This window comes from Etheostoma spectabile, chromosome 6 (genome assembly GCF_008692095.1).
Source record: "Etheostoma spectabile isolate EspeVRDwgs_2016 chromosome 6, UIUC_Espe_1.0, whole genome shotgun sequence".
Taxonomy (NCBI): Eukaryota; Metazoa; Chordata; class Actinopteri; order Perciformes; family Percidae; genus Etheostoma; species Etheostoma spectabile.
Window position 1 is genome coordinate 27540484 of NC_045738.1, and position 13237 is coordinate 27553720.

The 13237-nt window shown below is 41.3% G+C and overlaps 2 protein-coding genes across 3 annotated transcripts in view; one reads left to right on the forward strand and one right to left on the reverse strand.

Moving 5' to 3' along the window:
* plekho2 (pleckstrin homology domain containing, family O member 2) overlaps positions 1–13237 on the reverse strand; it is a 38088-nt gene that overhangs the window by 14680 nt on the left and 10171 nt on the right. The window lies entirely within an intron of this gene.
* Positions 7280–13237, forward strand: part of rwdd3 (RWD domain containing 3) — a 44465-nt gene continuing 38507 nt past the window's right edge. For both annotated transcript variants that reach the window (XM_032518490.1, XM_032518489.1), the window contains exon 1: positions 7280–7300. The gene's annotated coding sequence lies outside the window, so the exon portion shown is untranslated. The remainder of the gene's footprint in view (positions 7301–13237) is intronic.

Sequence of the window (13237 nt, forward strand, 5' to 3'; positions counted from 1 at the left end):
CCTCAGATCTCTGCAGGGTAAATCCAGACAGCTATCAGACTATCTGTCCAATCTGAGTTTTCTCTCGCACGACTAAAACACGTACACAGTTTCCACCAAAACAAGTTCCTTCCCGAGGCGATTTTGTAACGGCACTGTGGCTCCATCCGGTGCTTGGCACCGCCCATGGCGATTGTGATTGGTTTAAAGAAATGACAATAAACCGTAGCACAATTTTCTCCCATCCTAGCCCGACCCTCCTCCACAGCGCTGAGAAGGAAGGTCTGGCAATGCGAGACTACATCAAATATAGCTGAATGTGAAACTTACATTTACAGGAGCATGGATTGGTGTTTACTTCAGCAACCAATTTAAGCTAATGGAAGTGAAAGTGTTGATCATTTTCCCACTGAAACTTGGTCCCCATTGTAAGGTAACTGCTGTGAATCCAAGCGGACTACACCAGTGCTGTCATCCGCTATGAAAAATAGACTGTTTGCATATACAGTATATACAGTATATTTATAGATTTGCGAAGTAAGCTCTGTGTGAACCCAGATACTCATTTTTTCATCCAGACATTTTGCAGGTGTCTGCAAAATGCACAGCCTTTGTTTCTGTTGGAGGAACTTCCACACAGGATATCTTTTTTTTTCTTTTTTGGGATTAGGTGGGAGGTCATTAAACTGTTTTTCCACTTTCACTGTAACTGCAAGTGTGTCTCAACTTGGTAAACAGCTGTGCAGCTGCAAAGAAAGGAACGCCAAGCGTGGACGTGCCAAACCGAGAATGAGAAGGGCAAAATAAATAAAAAGTTACTTTGTAAAACCACTTTATGGATAGTGCAACTAGGATAAGTTCACAACATAAAGACAAAGCAGCCAGCCGCATTGTGCGAGCCAGAAAAGCACCCTCGGGCACAGAGTGGCCTCTGACACGGGTGAACATGGAAAGAATTGATGGGGCGAGGTGGAACTCATCAGATCAAACCCTTGCAACAGAGCAGCAGTGCGAGGTTTCCATTACTCAGGGCTCAGCTGACTAGTATAGCTCACATAGTAGGTTAAGGGGCTCCAATTTTGGACTAACACAGGAAGTCTGCTCTGCACCGAAACATAGACCTAACAAACACTTTTACCCCAAACTGCCCACACATGCTCGTGCGATCTTAAAACTGTCCTATCTGCTATGTTGTGGTTGACATCGAAAAGTCAATTGTTCTGTTATCTACCATTGTGCAGATTGAAATAACCTGCAGAGACAAGAGGTAATGCAGTTATAAAAGCTGGGTCTTAAAAGAGGAAGAGAAAACAGAGCGCAGGGTTTCGGGGAAGAGGCACACCTTAGCAGACATGTGTTTCTGATGAAATTTTAGGTCAGGGAGCATCTGGCATTCATTGGATTTCACGCTGACCGGCCTAGCAGCTTGAAGTCACCACAAGCCTCACTGGAGCTCACATTTTACCCTCAATAACCACTGATTGTTAGAGCTGGGAGAAGACAGTGGAGCAGGATAAATGTATTTTTTTTTTTTTGCTGGTTTGCTGGTAATGAAACACAAGTTACTGGGTAATCACTGAGGTCACCACTTTCCACTTTCCACCACTTTGACTCCATCGTGGGGATTAACTTCCTGTTTTGTGTCGTTGCTGCCAGTGTTGTCACTGCCAGATGCATTGCAATAAATGGCTGGGGTGTTCCACGCATAACTGCAGAGTTCATAAAACTGTCCACATCCTACTATCAGAAACAGATAGAGGCCTGCTCATTGTACTGGGCCGCATTGGGATTCTAAAGCACACAAGTACACAATGACCGCAACTTTCCTGCTTACTTGAATGTTTATCAGTTCTACATATCACACCACAGGTGGGCCCAAAAGTGCTGATGTGGTTGCTAACACTAGGATAAAGACACTGACATGGATATAAGTTGTGTTCTTTATTTTTCTCTCATTGCATACTTTTAGTATGGAATTTGAAATTCTTGAAATTAGCCATCAAAGCTTGGGGAAGAAGTTTATTATTGCCGTTGTTGGGCAAAAGATCCAAAATAATCTTTCAGCATACTGTAATGCAAGTGGTCAGAGAGAAAAGTAGACTTCTGCACCACCTCTCGGCTCTGTTTTAAGGCTTTAGGTAATCTAGCCCGTGACGGAAGACTTTGGCCAATCACAGGTCATTTCAGATAGGCTGTTCTGCAAATGCAGAAGCTAACAGTTCTATTTGCTAACTCAAGGCTAAACTATTATATACAAGACTTCATTGTCATCAATCTATATACAGCGCATAGAGGAACAAAACTGTGTAAAAAAAAAAGGTAGTCCAGTTTATTGTCCAGGTAGCGGACATGGGGTTCGCCTTTAGCCTAGCGTGAACACCGGCTCATCTAACGTGTTTACATTTTCTCTCACACCCACTTTGACGTCTCACGTCCAGATGATCTCAAGTGCTAGTGTCAAGTCTTCTTCAATACAAAATGATGTTCATTTAGTATATTATGGTCCCGGGGGACTTCCGGTTTGGCGATGTAGGAGAGGGAAGCAGGGTGAAGGAGCTCCCGGCCAAGCATAGAGTTCTGAGAAATCAGTCAGTCCATAGTCCTATAATAGTAGAGACAGAAATGCAGTATGATCATCATATAGTGCATTGTTGAGGTGTAAGTAAAGTGCATAGTGATCAGAGGTAGTCAGACAGGCCAAGACATGGGCAGAAGGAGAGAGGTGCGGAGTGGGGCGGGCAGCAGTATGTGTTGGTTAAGCAGTGTTATGGTGTTGTGAATGAAGCCGTTTGAGCCTGGTGGTGTACTACTAAGGTCTGTGATGTCTCCCGGACAGGAGAATGGAGTACAGTCCATGACTGGGCTGTGTGTGGTCCTCGATGATATTGTGTGCACGTCGCAGACACAGTGAGTGATGAAGGTCAGTGATGGCGGGAGTGATGTGCCAATGATTTTTTGAGCTGTTTCCCCACCCGCCGCAGGGCTTCCTGCTGCCATGTGCAGTTCCCACATTGTGAAGCAGTTAGTGAGGATGCTCTAACTGTGCAGCAAGAGAGTTAAGGAGGATCTGAGGGCAGAGTCCAGCTTTTTTTCAGTTTTCTGAGACAGAAGAGGTGTTGAGCTTTCTCGATCAGAGTGGAGGTATTGAGTGACCAGGAGAGGTCATATAAAATGTGGACAACCAGGAGCTAAGATGGTGATCCGCTACTAAGGAGAATTTAGGAAGGAGTTAGTGTGTGAATGGGGGCAGTCATGGGTGAAGAGGTGTACAGTAATGGCTGAGCACACACACCAGTGTTTAGAGAGAGTGTGAAGGAATGTGCGTGTCTGAGGGTTGCAGCTGCTATGGAGTGTTATTGTCTATACATCTGTGTTTGCTGCCTTGGTTATGTTATTCAGCGGTTAAAATGGCCCATCATTTTGTAGTTCATGTAGCCTCCATAGGTCCATGTCTCCATAATTGTCAAAGGCTTTTGTCCTTTTCTGGTTAATTCTAGCGGCAAAATGTTGTAGCAGTTTCCATCCTTTTGTAACAAATGCTTTATTTATAGTTAATACATAATGAAGGTCATGTTTTAACACATACCCTATAAATTGATAAAAACTTACTTTTGGCTGCAAGGTGAGAAACCCTTGACTGATGGGACTGTACGACCACCATGCAAAATCTGTTCATAATCAATTCGGTGAGGATTAATTAATGGATTACAACATTTCTAAATGCATTTCTACTAATAGAAATGGTATACGGACATAAATGGTTTTCTTCTCACACACATTTTTTTTGTTCTTGTTAATGATTAGGCATGAGTAATATATTTATGAATCACTTACAAAGCATCAGTTACAACGTTTTTTTTAACTCTTATAACCTGTGCCTTATTAGAAAGTAGTGGCAATACGTTTCCTGGTGTTTTTTTTCAAAGGAGAAGAATTGGTTTGGCTTGAGGTCTATTGCAAGTTGTAATCATCCATCCCTCATAACCCACAGGGCCAGGACCAGCCAACTACCAGGAAGTGTAAGTGTTGTAACACGAGAGGCCACTGAAATGTTCATCACCCACTTTGTCCTGGCAAAAAGCGTATAAGGAGGCAAAAAAAACGGCATGGAAGCATCTAGTCATAAAACAACCCTGAAAACTGCCTCCCTTTGAAGTTTGGTGAATTATGGAAATGTTTTCCCCAAGTAGGTTTTCGATGAAAGGACTGCTTTCTATGAATGTCGGAGGGGAGCTGAGTGCAGTTTGTTTTATTTTCTGTTTCAGCTCATAGCTCAGACATCACGCTGAGAAGCAACGGCTCGAGCTATGCACGCGGCTAACTAACTGTTAGCAAGGTCGGGGCTGAGTTCGAATTAGGATGCCTCGGATGATGCCCACGCGCTGCTGCTCGTGTTGCTCCTCCTCGACAGACTTCGATCGAAGAGTGTAGCCTAAAGGGACTTCAACCGGAAACCAAACTTTTTTCTTCGAATATTTTTTGCGTTGCTCTGAAGCAAAAGAGGAAAAAGGAGACGACCCATTGATGTCATAAAGTACACGGTTCCTTATTTCTTCATTTACTACATGGGCTGTTGGGAATGTTACAGCTGCCGGCCAACGGGGAGAAGTAAACCGTTTCTGGCGAGGATAAGGGCGACGTCGAGGGATTTTTGGCTAGTCAACACTCACTTAACGGATTTTGGTCCTATCATGGAAGATGTGAGTAGTCACTTCAGTCCCACCGTGCATGCGGCTTCGCTTTTTGTAGCAGTTTATACGTCTTTGCAATGTTTGGGCTGTGGTTTGGAATATTTAATTAGAGTGAACACTTCACCAGGCATTCACTAAGTGATGAATAAACCTAGGGAGCTAATACGTTACTCGCTTAAGGGCGCGCAAGTATTAAGTTAAAGGGCCATAGAATAGGTGGCAGTGGCGAATTCAAACCGCTATTTTCGTGATAGCCTACATGTAATAGTAGTTAGAGAAATAAGTTACTTGAGAGTGTATGGATTAAGACTGTCTGTGCAGTCGTTCTAAGTCTACATTATTTGGCACACATTGCACTGCACCTGTCAATGTGTTTCATCAACTCTTGGACAGAATCTATGAGCAACTTTTAGCGACTGTAGAGAGCGGCGTACTCTATTTAAAATATTAAATCTTATATTAGCGCCACGTGTGGAGGTAAACATATAACACTTCAAACAGAAATTCAGACCTTGTCTGAGTCAGATGTGTCCTTTGGTAAATTCGGCATTGTTACAACCCATTTAGCACATACGTGAATTGCGTTTCAACATTTAGTATTCGGTTACACGCTTGACGGTGATTTTGTCGGGAGGGATTGGGGTTAACATATCTAAAGGTTGAAATTTCGCAAATGAAATATAACCTAATGGATTGTACCTATGCCGAATCCGTTACGATAGGCAAATATGTAAATAAGGGTTAACTAAAGTTAAGTTAATAACGTTTCCTGTGTTTATAATAACCACGACACTTTTGATTTTTCATGTTTATGAAAGAGCTTGGCGTGCCGTTGTCAACAGAGTAAACTAACACTCGAAACAAGGATATGTAACGACATTTTGCAGTTTAATTTGTGGCATCCGATCCTAAAACATAAACACATTATACATAACCTACGCTAATTAACAGTTTATTTAACTGCATAACTCAATGAAAGTTGGTATTTTGAGGAAGCCAACTTTTTAGAAAAAGGAAGTGAAGTAGAGACATACTAGCATGTTACCTACAGTATACAGGGAACTTGTTGCAAGCATTTTCGAGCATGCTGGACCCCGCCCTTTGAAAGCAACATTGATCAACATTTAGCTGCCTGCCCTCAGCCATCCATATTTCTGAAAATTAAATGCAGCTTTTCTTTATCTTTACTTGCCTACATTATAGGATCACTCTCCAGTCTGACTATAAAAAGCTATAACCCACCTTTAACCATATATAGGCCAACATCTCACTTATTTCTAGTCATCTTCATATCTTCACCCATATTCAAATTGCGTTGGCATGTAGTGTTACACTGAGAATTATAACTGAATAATCAAAATTAGTGTTAAAGTCAACTGAAGGCTAAATAGAGTTATAGAACATATGTTGAAAAAGTTTATACCAGGAAATATCAGTCATATTTCCAGATTTGTAAGTGATTCAAACAGGAGCCGCAGAAACCTTAAGATTAGATTAGATTCAACTTTATGTCATTCACTGTCAGGTACAAGCAACGAAATGCAGTTTAGGTCTAACCAGAAGTGCAATAGCAGTAAGGGCAGGATATACAATGGTTCGTAAGTGCAAGACATGGATATGTAATGGGAAAATATAGAAATAATACTATTATAAACAGAGTTTACAGATGGGTTTGTCCTATGAATACAAAATATAGATAACAAGTATTGTGAGCAAGATTTACAGCTAGGAATTTAGTGGATATTAATATATGCAAATTTTTACAGATATGTGCAAATAGCATATATTACTAATGGTTTACAGATTTTACAGGTGAGTATGTACTATAAATATATATAATACAGGCGGCTAATTATCATAGACAGAATTTTACACATAGCTATATAAATTAGGCTAATGAGCAGTATAACAATGATTTAAAGGTAGTACAAAATAAAGTAAAGTTTGGTCAGTGTCATGGATGGAGGTGTGATCAATAAACCTGTAGTTTCAAAGGTTGCAGCTTTCATTCTTACTTTTCCAGTGTCAGTTCAGGAAGTGTCAGAATAAAAAATGACATTCAATCATTTACTTTAATCCTAAAACTAATTTATGGACATTTTATGATGTAAGAATATGACGTCCAGTGTGAGGGGATTCCCAAAGTGCAGCTGGGCGTGGGCCAATAGGACAAACTGCTGAAAAGGACCAGTAGAACATGCCAGAGTATGTCAACATGCTAAGGGAGTCCCTGAGGCTAGATATATTAGTGGGGAGTAGTGCTGTAAGCACACTGAAATTCAAATCAGGGTTTCCGAGGGTCTTAAAAGTCTAAAAAAAGTCTGAAATTTGCAAAAGTAATGTGTTCTAGGTCTAAATTTCATTGATAATGCTCTTAAAAAGGTCTTAAAAAGTCTTAAATTGGACTTGGTGAAACCTTCAGAAGCTCTGAAGATGTGTTTTTCCCCAAAATGGATCACGTCGTCTACATACAACTGATTAATATTGCCAAGTTGAAATAGTGCTTATGTGCAGCTTATAGGACATATGAAGCTATAATAAGACAACAATGTCACTGTCAAAACATCGCGAGGATGATGCAGATGCACGTAAATGCCGCACTACAAGGATTTTGCTTCTTTAAAGCCGTTATTTTGTAAATTAAATTTAAAAGTCTCTCGTTTCCACTTTCGCCTACTTATATCTGTTTTTGTTGACACCCGCCATGCTGTAAGAAAGAGGAAATGACCTAAAACGTCATTTTATGGCAAGGGAATTGTTAGCAGGTCATACAGTAGGAGGATGTGCTCCAGTGTAGCACGCTGCAATCCAAAAGATTTTTTTCAACCCTTTGTAAAAATAGAAATATGTGCCCAAATATTGTGGGTATATAGTTTGTTTTTATGTTGTTGTTGGATATGTTAGGGCTGTCCTAACTAAAGAAAGTCTTGGTCAGGTCGGCTTCTCGCTCACCAGTAGAGTGTGTGCCCCAGTAGGCGAGTCCTTTGCAGCGGCCCGGGTTCGAATCCAACCTTGCTGCATGTCATCCCTCTCTCTCTCCCACTTTGCTGTCATTACATTATATTACATGTCATTTAGCTGACGCTTGCATCCAAAGCTACTTCCAATTAAGTGCTTTCAACCCTGAAGTGCAAACTCCAGACAACAGTAGTAAGTGAAAGTAATATTCCTTTAATTAGCAAAACTACGAAAACATTTTTATCAAGATGCAGTCAGAAGAGATGTGTCATTTTTTGTTTTGTTTTTAAGATGATTTTTTGGGGCATTTTTTGCCTTATTTGATATGACAGCAGAAAGCAGAAGGAGAAAGGGTCGAGGAGTAAACCTCTGTACATCGGCGCCTGCTCTACCAACTGAGCTATCCGGGCGCCCGGAAGAGATGTGGTTTTTAGCCTTCAGTGGAAGATGCGTAGGCTTCGGCCGTCCTGATGTCAATAGGGAGAGTCATTCCACCATTTAGGAACCAGGACAGCAAAAGTCGGGATTTCATTGAGTGACGGTTGTCTCACTGTAGGGGGCAGCAAGCAGGTTGGCTGATGCAGAGCGGGGTGGGCCGGTTGGGTATAGGGTTTGACCATTTCCTGGATGAGGACTGTCATTATCAAATAAAGGGAAAAGCCACCAAAAAAGAATGTCTTAGTCAACAACACAATGATTTTGGTGACTTATTGATTCAAGATTTAATCAACAGATCTGTAAACTAAAGTCTCTCCACAAAGAATCACGCAAAAGCACACTTTAAATCTGTGTTTACCAGAGTGCTCATACGTTTCTTGGGAATAAATCCTGTGAATGAAAAAATAGCATTAAAAGGACTAATGGACTAGAGAAATCTTAGGCGACTAGACCAAAACAACCGATTAGTCGAATGATTGACACATAGGGGTCAGCCCTAGATATTGTACTCTCATATGTAAAGTAGGGCTGCACAATTAATTGCAGTTTTATCGAAAATGCAAAATGGACTAGTACAATATCCAAATCGCAGGGGGCAAATGTTTGATAAAGGCAAATTATGTGTCAAACCATTCTGAATAAGAAGAACATCCTTGTTTGGTAGATCCTCCCAAGAATCACACTATTCAACATTTTGGGATTTTAATATTTTTCAAGAAAAATGCAATAATGTCATTTGTCAAAAAGATATTCCCTCCAATGTAAATTATACATTATACAGTATCGGTGAAAAATAATCACATTAGATATTTTCCTCATATTGGCAGCCCTACTCTAAAGCTAAATGAAACTAGTGCTTGGTGTTTATGACTGGAAAGATGTTGCTATGATCACCAACTTGGCTCGCTGTCCATTGACAGCTGTTTTGCTCAGTTCTCTTTACTTTCCCGTTCCCCTCCTCTCTACTTCACATTCTGCTTTATCTTCTTATCTTTCACCCTCAAAACCACCGTGGCCTTTCCTTGTCTCAGCTCTGAGTCACCTTTCTCGCCATCCCACTCACCAGAGTTCATATGGACGTGTTGCCTGACCCATTCAGCAATGAGGAAACAGACGGACATTATGTGTCAGGCAGAAAACAATTAACCCTCTCTCATAATCATCCTGCTACCAGGCCTCTGCTACACAATGGATGTGTGGTGTGTGTGTGTAGTGTGTGTGTGCATCGTCTTGCTGGGGCACCGCTGACAATTTCTGGGAAAGTGCTTTTATGAAAAAGAAAGTGTCCCAAAAGTGAAGCATGTGTGTGTTCTTGAATTGTGACAAAAAAGTACTCAAAAGATGGAAATTTGAGGAGGAAATGCTTTTTGGAAGACATTTACTTCATTTCTACATATTGCAAAATGGGTTAATTTAGGATTGCTAAAAATAGGGAAGTGTTGTTCTTGTTCACCTCCTTCGATACTTCTCCATCTCCGTCCTAAACACATATGACACATGCACAGCGGAGGACTTACTTCAGGTTTCTGGAAGTAAAAGTCCTGTTCTCTTTTCACATCACAATGCCAGGTGACTGACAGCTAGGATGGGCCTGAAATTCTGGCTGAAACCTCAGTACAAACAATAAGCCCGTGTACAAACTAAATCTCCACAGTGCATTTCAGTAAGAGGCTAAATCACTGAGCGTCATATGGGTGCACCGCAGAGTGTAAGTAAAGATAACTACCATTTTTTCAACGGGGACCTTATTTCCTATGTTTTTGTGCGTAAGTGATTGATAAGAACAACAGTATTTGACATTGGTCCAGTAGCGTGAACGCTGTAACCACAACGATCCAGAAGCCATTGAAGAAATTATTCCAATCATTTCTGCAGGGTTTCAAAGGTCTAAAAAAAAGTCTTAAATTTGCTTCAGTATTGTGTTATAGGTCTTACATCATTTTAAACAGGTCTTAATTTTTCTATGTTCGAGTAACGCTGCCTTTGATGCTCATTGAAATGTGTTTTATATTCTGTGCTGTGTCGTAGTTCTCTCTTGCCATCCAAAATAGTTTGCTGTATATATATATATAGAGAGAGAGAGAGAGAGAGAGAAGAGAGAGAGTAGTATTATTACTCTGTGTGCTTTAATACATTTTAAAGTTATTCAATTGCAAGTACGTTTGTGATCTCGCATTTAGTTGTACTTTTATGTTGTTTTAGGTCTTACATTTAGTTTATAAAGGGCTTAAAAAGTCTTATATTTGACTTGGTAAAACATGCAGAAACCCTGATTTAGAACGGTACTTAACAGGGAAAAGACAACACCAATATTCAGTCAGAGGCCATTTAGGAAATGGTTATAGAGTGACATTTGGCAGAAAATGTGTTTTTCAGGGCGCTCAACTTTAACAAACTAACCCTTTAAGACTTAGTAAAACAACAATAGAAGATAAACATGCAAATACAGCACATAATGGATGTTCGGGGGGGGGGTGGAGTAATAGTGACCAGTGTCAAGCTGCTATAGCAACTGCACTTTGTATATGATTGGTCAGCTGTTTGACCAAACAGTGACTAACACTCTGCTTCATTAGTCTCATCAGTTTTTTTGCCGCATTTATAGATTTATAAAATGTGTCACCATATGTGGGAGGAAGCATTGTGCATGTATTAGTAAAGTCCTCCGCATCTAGCTAATAAAGGTTAAATAAAATAAAAAAAATAAAAATTTAAATCATTTAGTTAGGAGGGATTTAATATTCACTTTGTTGGGCAGGACATTCCAGAAGAATTGGTGACCAAAGCATAAAACAGGAAGTGGATCATGGCGATGATTAGGTAGACCAATGCTTTGTCCGTCTTCTTCTGTTTACAAGGCTGCTTCTTCTAGAAAATAGAGCTGAAACAATTTGTCAATTAATTGAACAACATACAAATAGAATTGGAAACAATTTCAGACGGTCTAACTGTACTAAAAAAATCTGCAAACCTTCCCTTAACGCTAGCGTTAGCTATCTGCTTGGTTAGCACAACGCTGAATAAGGCATTTCTAGGTGACCAAAAGATTTCAATTAACTTTGATGAAGGAAAAACACACCATGAAAGGTTAAAGTTTAAGATGAAAACACGGAAAACACCCAAAAACAAGATGAGGTCTATTTAACCACAGTGTAGCATGGGTGCATTTTAAGCTCTGTCCTGACGAGGTCCTAAAGCATCCCTGCTTATCGTATATTTAAAATAAAGGGACCATAATATAGTATGTTTTTATGAATCAGTATTGCTGTCCCCCTCGCTTTAGTATTAAATTGGGAGGGTAAACTTGTCCACCCAAGGTTCTAAGTTTTACATGGTCTGCAGAGACCAAATGAGTTTCCGTAGAATGCTATTTCTGTTTTAAGTTTTTTAGTGGGAAAAATTTTGGCCCGTTCACTGGTCCTCTCCCGCCCTTTACATTCCAACTAGTAAAGCGAACCGCTGAGGAGTCCACCCTACACTGTGCTGCATACATTAGCCATGATAATCCAATTTATAACCTGGCCGGCCCAGCAGCTCCACGGCACCCCCAGGGTGCATGTCTCCATGCATGTTCAAATTTTTAAAAAAAAAAACGTTGAAAAAACAACACAAAACAGCTGTATGAATGAAAAGGCAGCCCTGAACCCAACCCTCTGTAGAACCCACCCCAGTTGTATCCTTGCTCCTCTTGACGAAGCCAACCGCTGTACCAAACACCTCATAGGTCTTCCGATAGGCCATACACATCCCCAAACAACTTGGAAGGTTCCCAACAAACTTGGTATTAGGGAGTTACACCCTTAAACAGTAAGGTAAAACAGCACCAGCAATATAAACGGTGGATAGTGTAATCTCCACAGGGCAATTGTGCAATAACCAGCTAGATTATGAACGTGGATTTTTGTGCTAAAATACACTAAATTTACGTAAAAACAGAGAACAACAAAAACAGTGACAGTAGCAGCATAAAATTGTAACAATAGGGGGCATATTCGTGTACGTGCATGCATGGTGCAAACATACTTACAAGTGTATGGAATTATGTCCCTTATGAGAAAAACTATGCGTCCACTTGAAGCAGCATTAATTTTTTATCCAGTCATACAATGCAGAACACGCAGGTGTAACACACAACGTAGTAATTTGTTACCAGACCCTGCTGCAACGTGGGTATCCCGTCTCACTCCGACAGACGTTTGTTTATTTTGCCACGCAGCGGTCGTAAAACGCCTGGGCTTCCTCCGGCGTTTCAAACAGGTGGCTTTCTCCCTTAAACGTAACTTTAAGACGGGCAGGAAAAAGAAGACGAAATGGCACACCCTTCTGGTAAAGAGCTCCTTTGACACCGTTGAATGCCGATCTTTTCTTTGCAAGAGTGATGCTGAGATCTGGATATATCCTCAGGGTGATTCCCTGGTGCTTCACTTCATGCTGCCTGGACCATCTTAAAGCGGCTTCCTTCTCCCGGTATCGGTGAAATGCAAGGATGAAGGGCCGTGGTGGTCGTCCTGCTGCGGGCTTGGGTCCAGCAGTGCGGTGTGCTCGCTCCACTCCGGGGGAGAAGGGAATACGTCGTCCCCCATAGCATCTTAGCAACTTGGAGACAAACTTATTGGATCCTGTCCGTCTCACTGCCTTCGGTATGTAAGTATGCTTAGATTGGACCGCGAGATCGATTTTCCAGGTTTTCCAGGCGTTCCAACAGGGCAGCGTTTTGGGACTGAAGAGACTTAACAGCAGCTTCAGCTTCGAATATGCGTTGAAAGTTGTCGCCTGCCAGGCTTTCCGCTGCTACAAGGCGGCTCTGAAAAGAGTTCACTTTGTCCCGCAGCCCGTCCACCGAAGTTTGCAGAGGCCTAATTGACTCTTGAATTAATGTGGCCACATCCTCTTTAAAGTTGTTCCGCTGCCTGGATAGTTCCGTGACCAGTTGGGACATGGAAACGGGATCTCCGCATGTACTATCACCAGGTGGTTCGCCGACGGAGGAAGCCGAGGCCATTGAGGCTACCTTGCTAGCTAGGCTAGTCGTTCGCCTGGTTGACGTAGAAAGCTTTTGTTTAGTATTATCACTGGCCATTATAACGTCACCAGGTTCAGAGACGGTGCTTCTATCGGTCCGGTGCTTAATAGAAGTGTATAACTCCTGTTCTAAAGTAATTTAAAGAAAG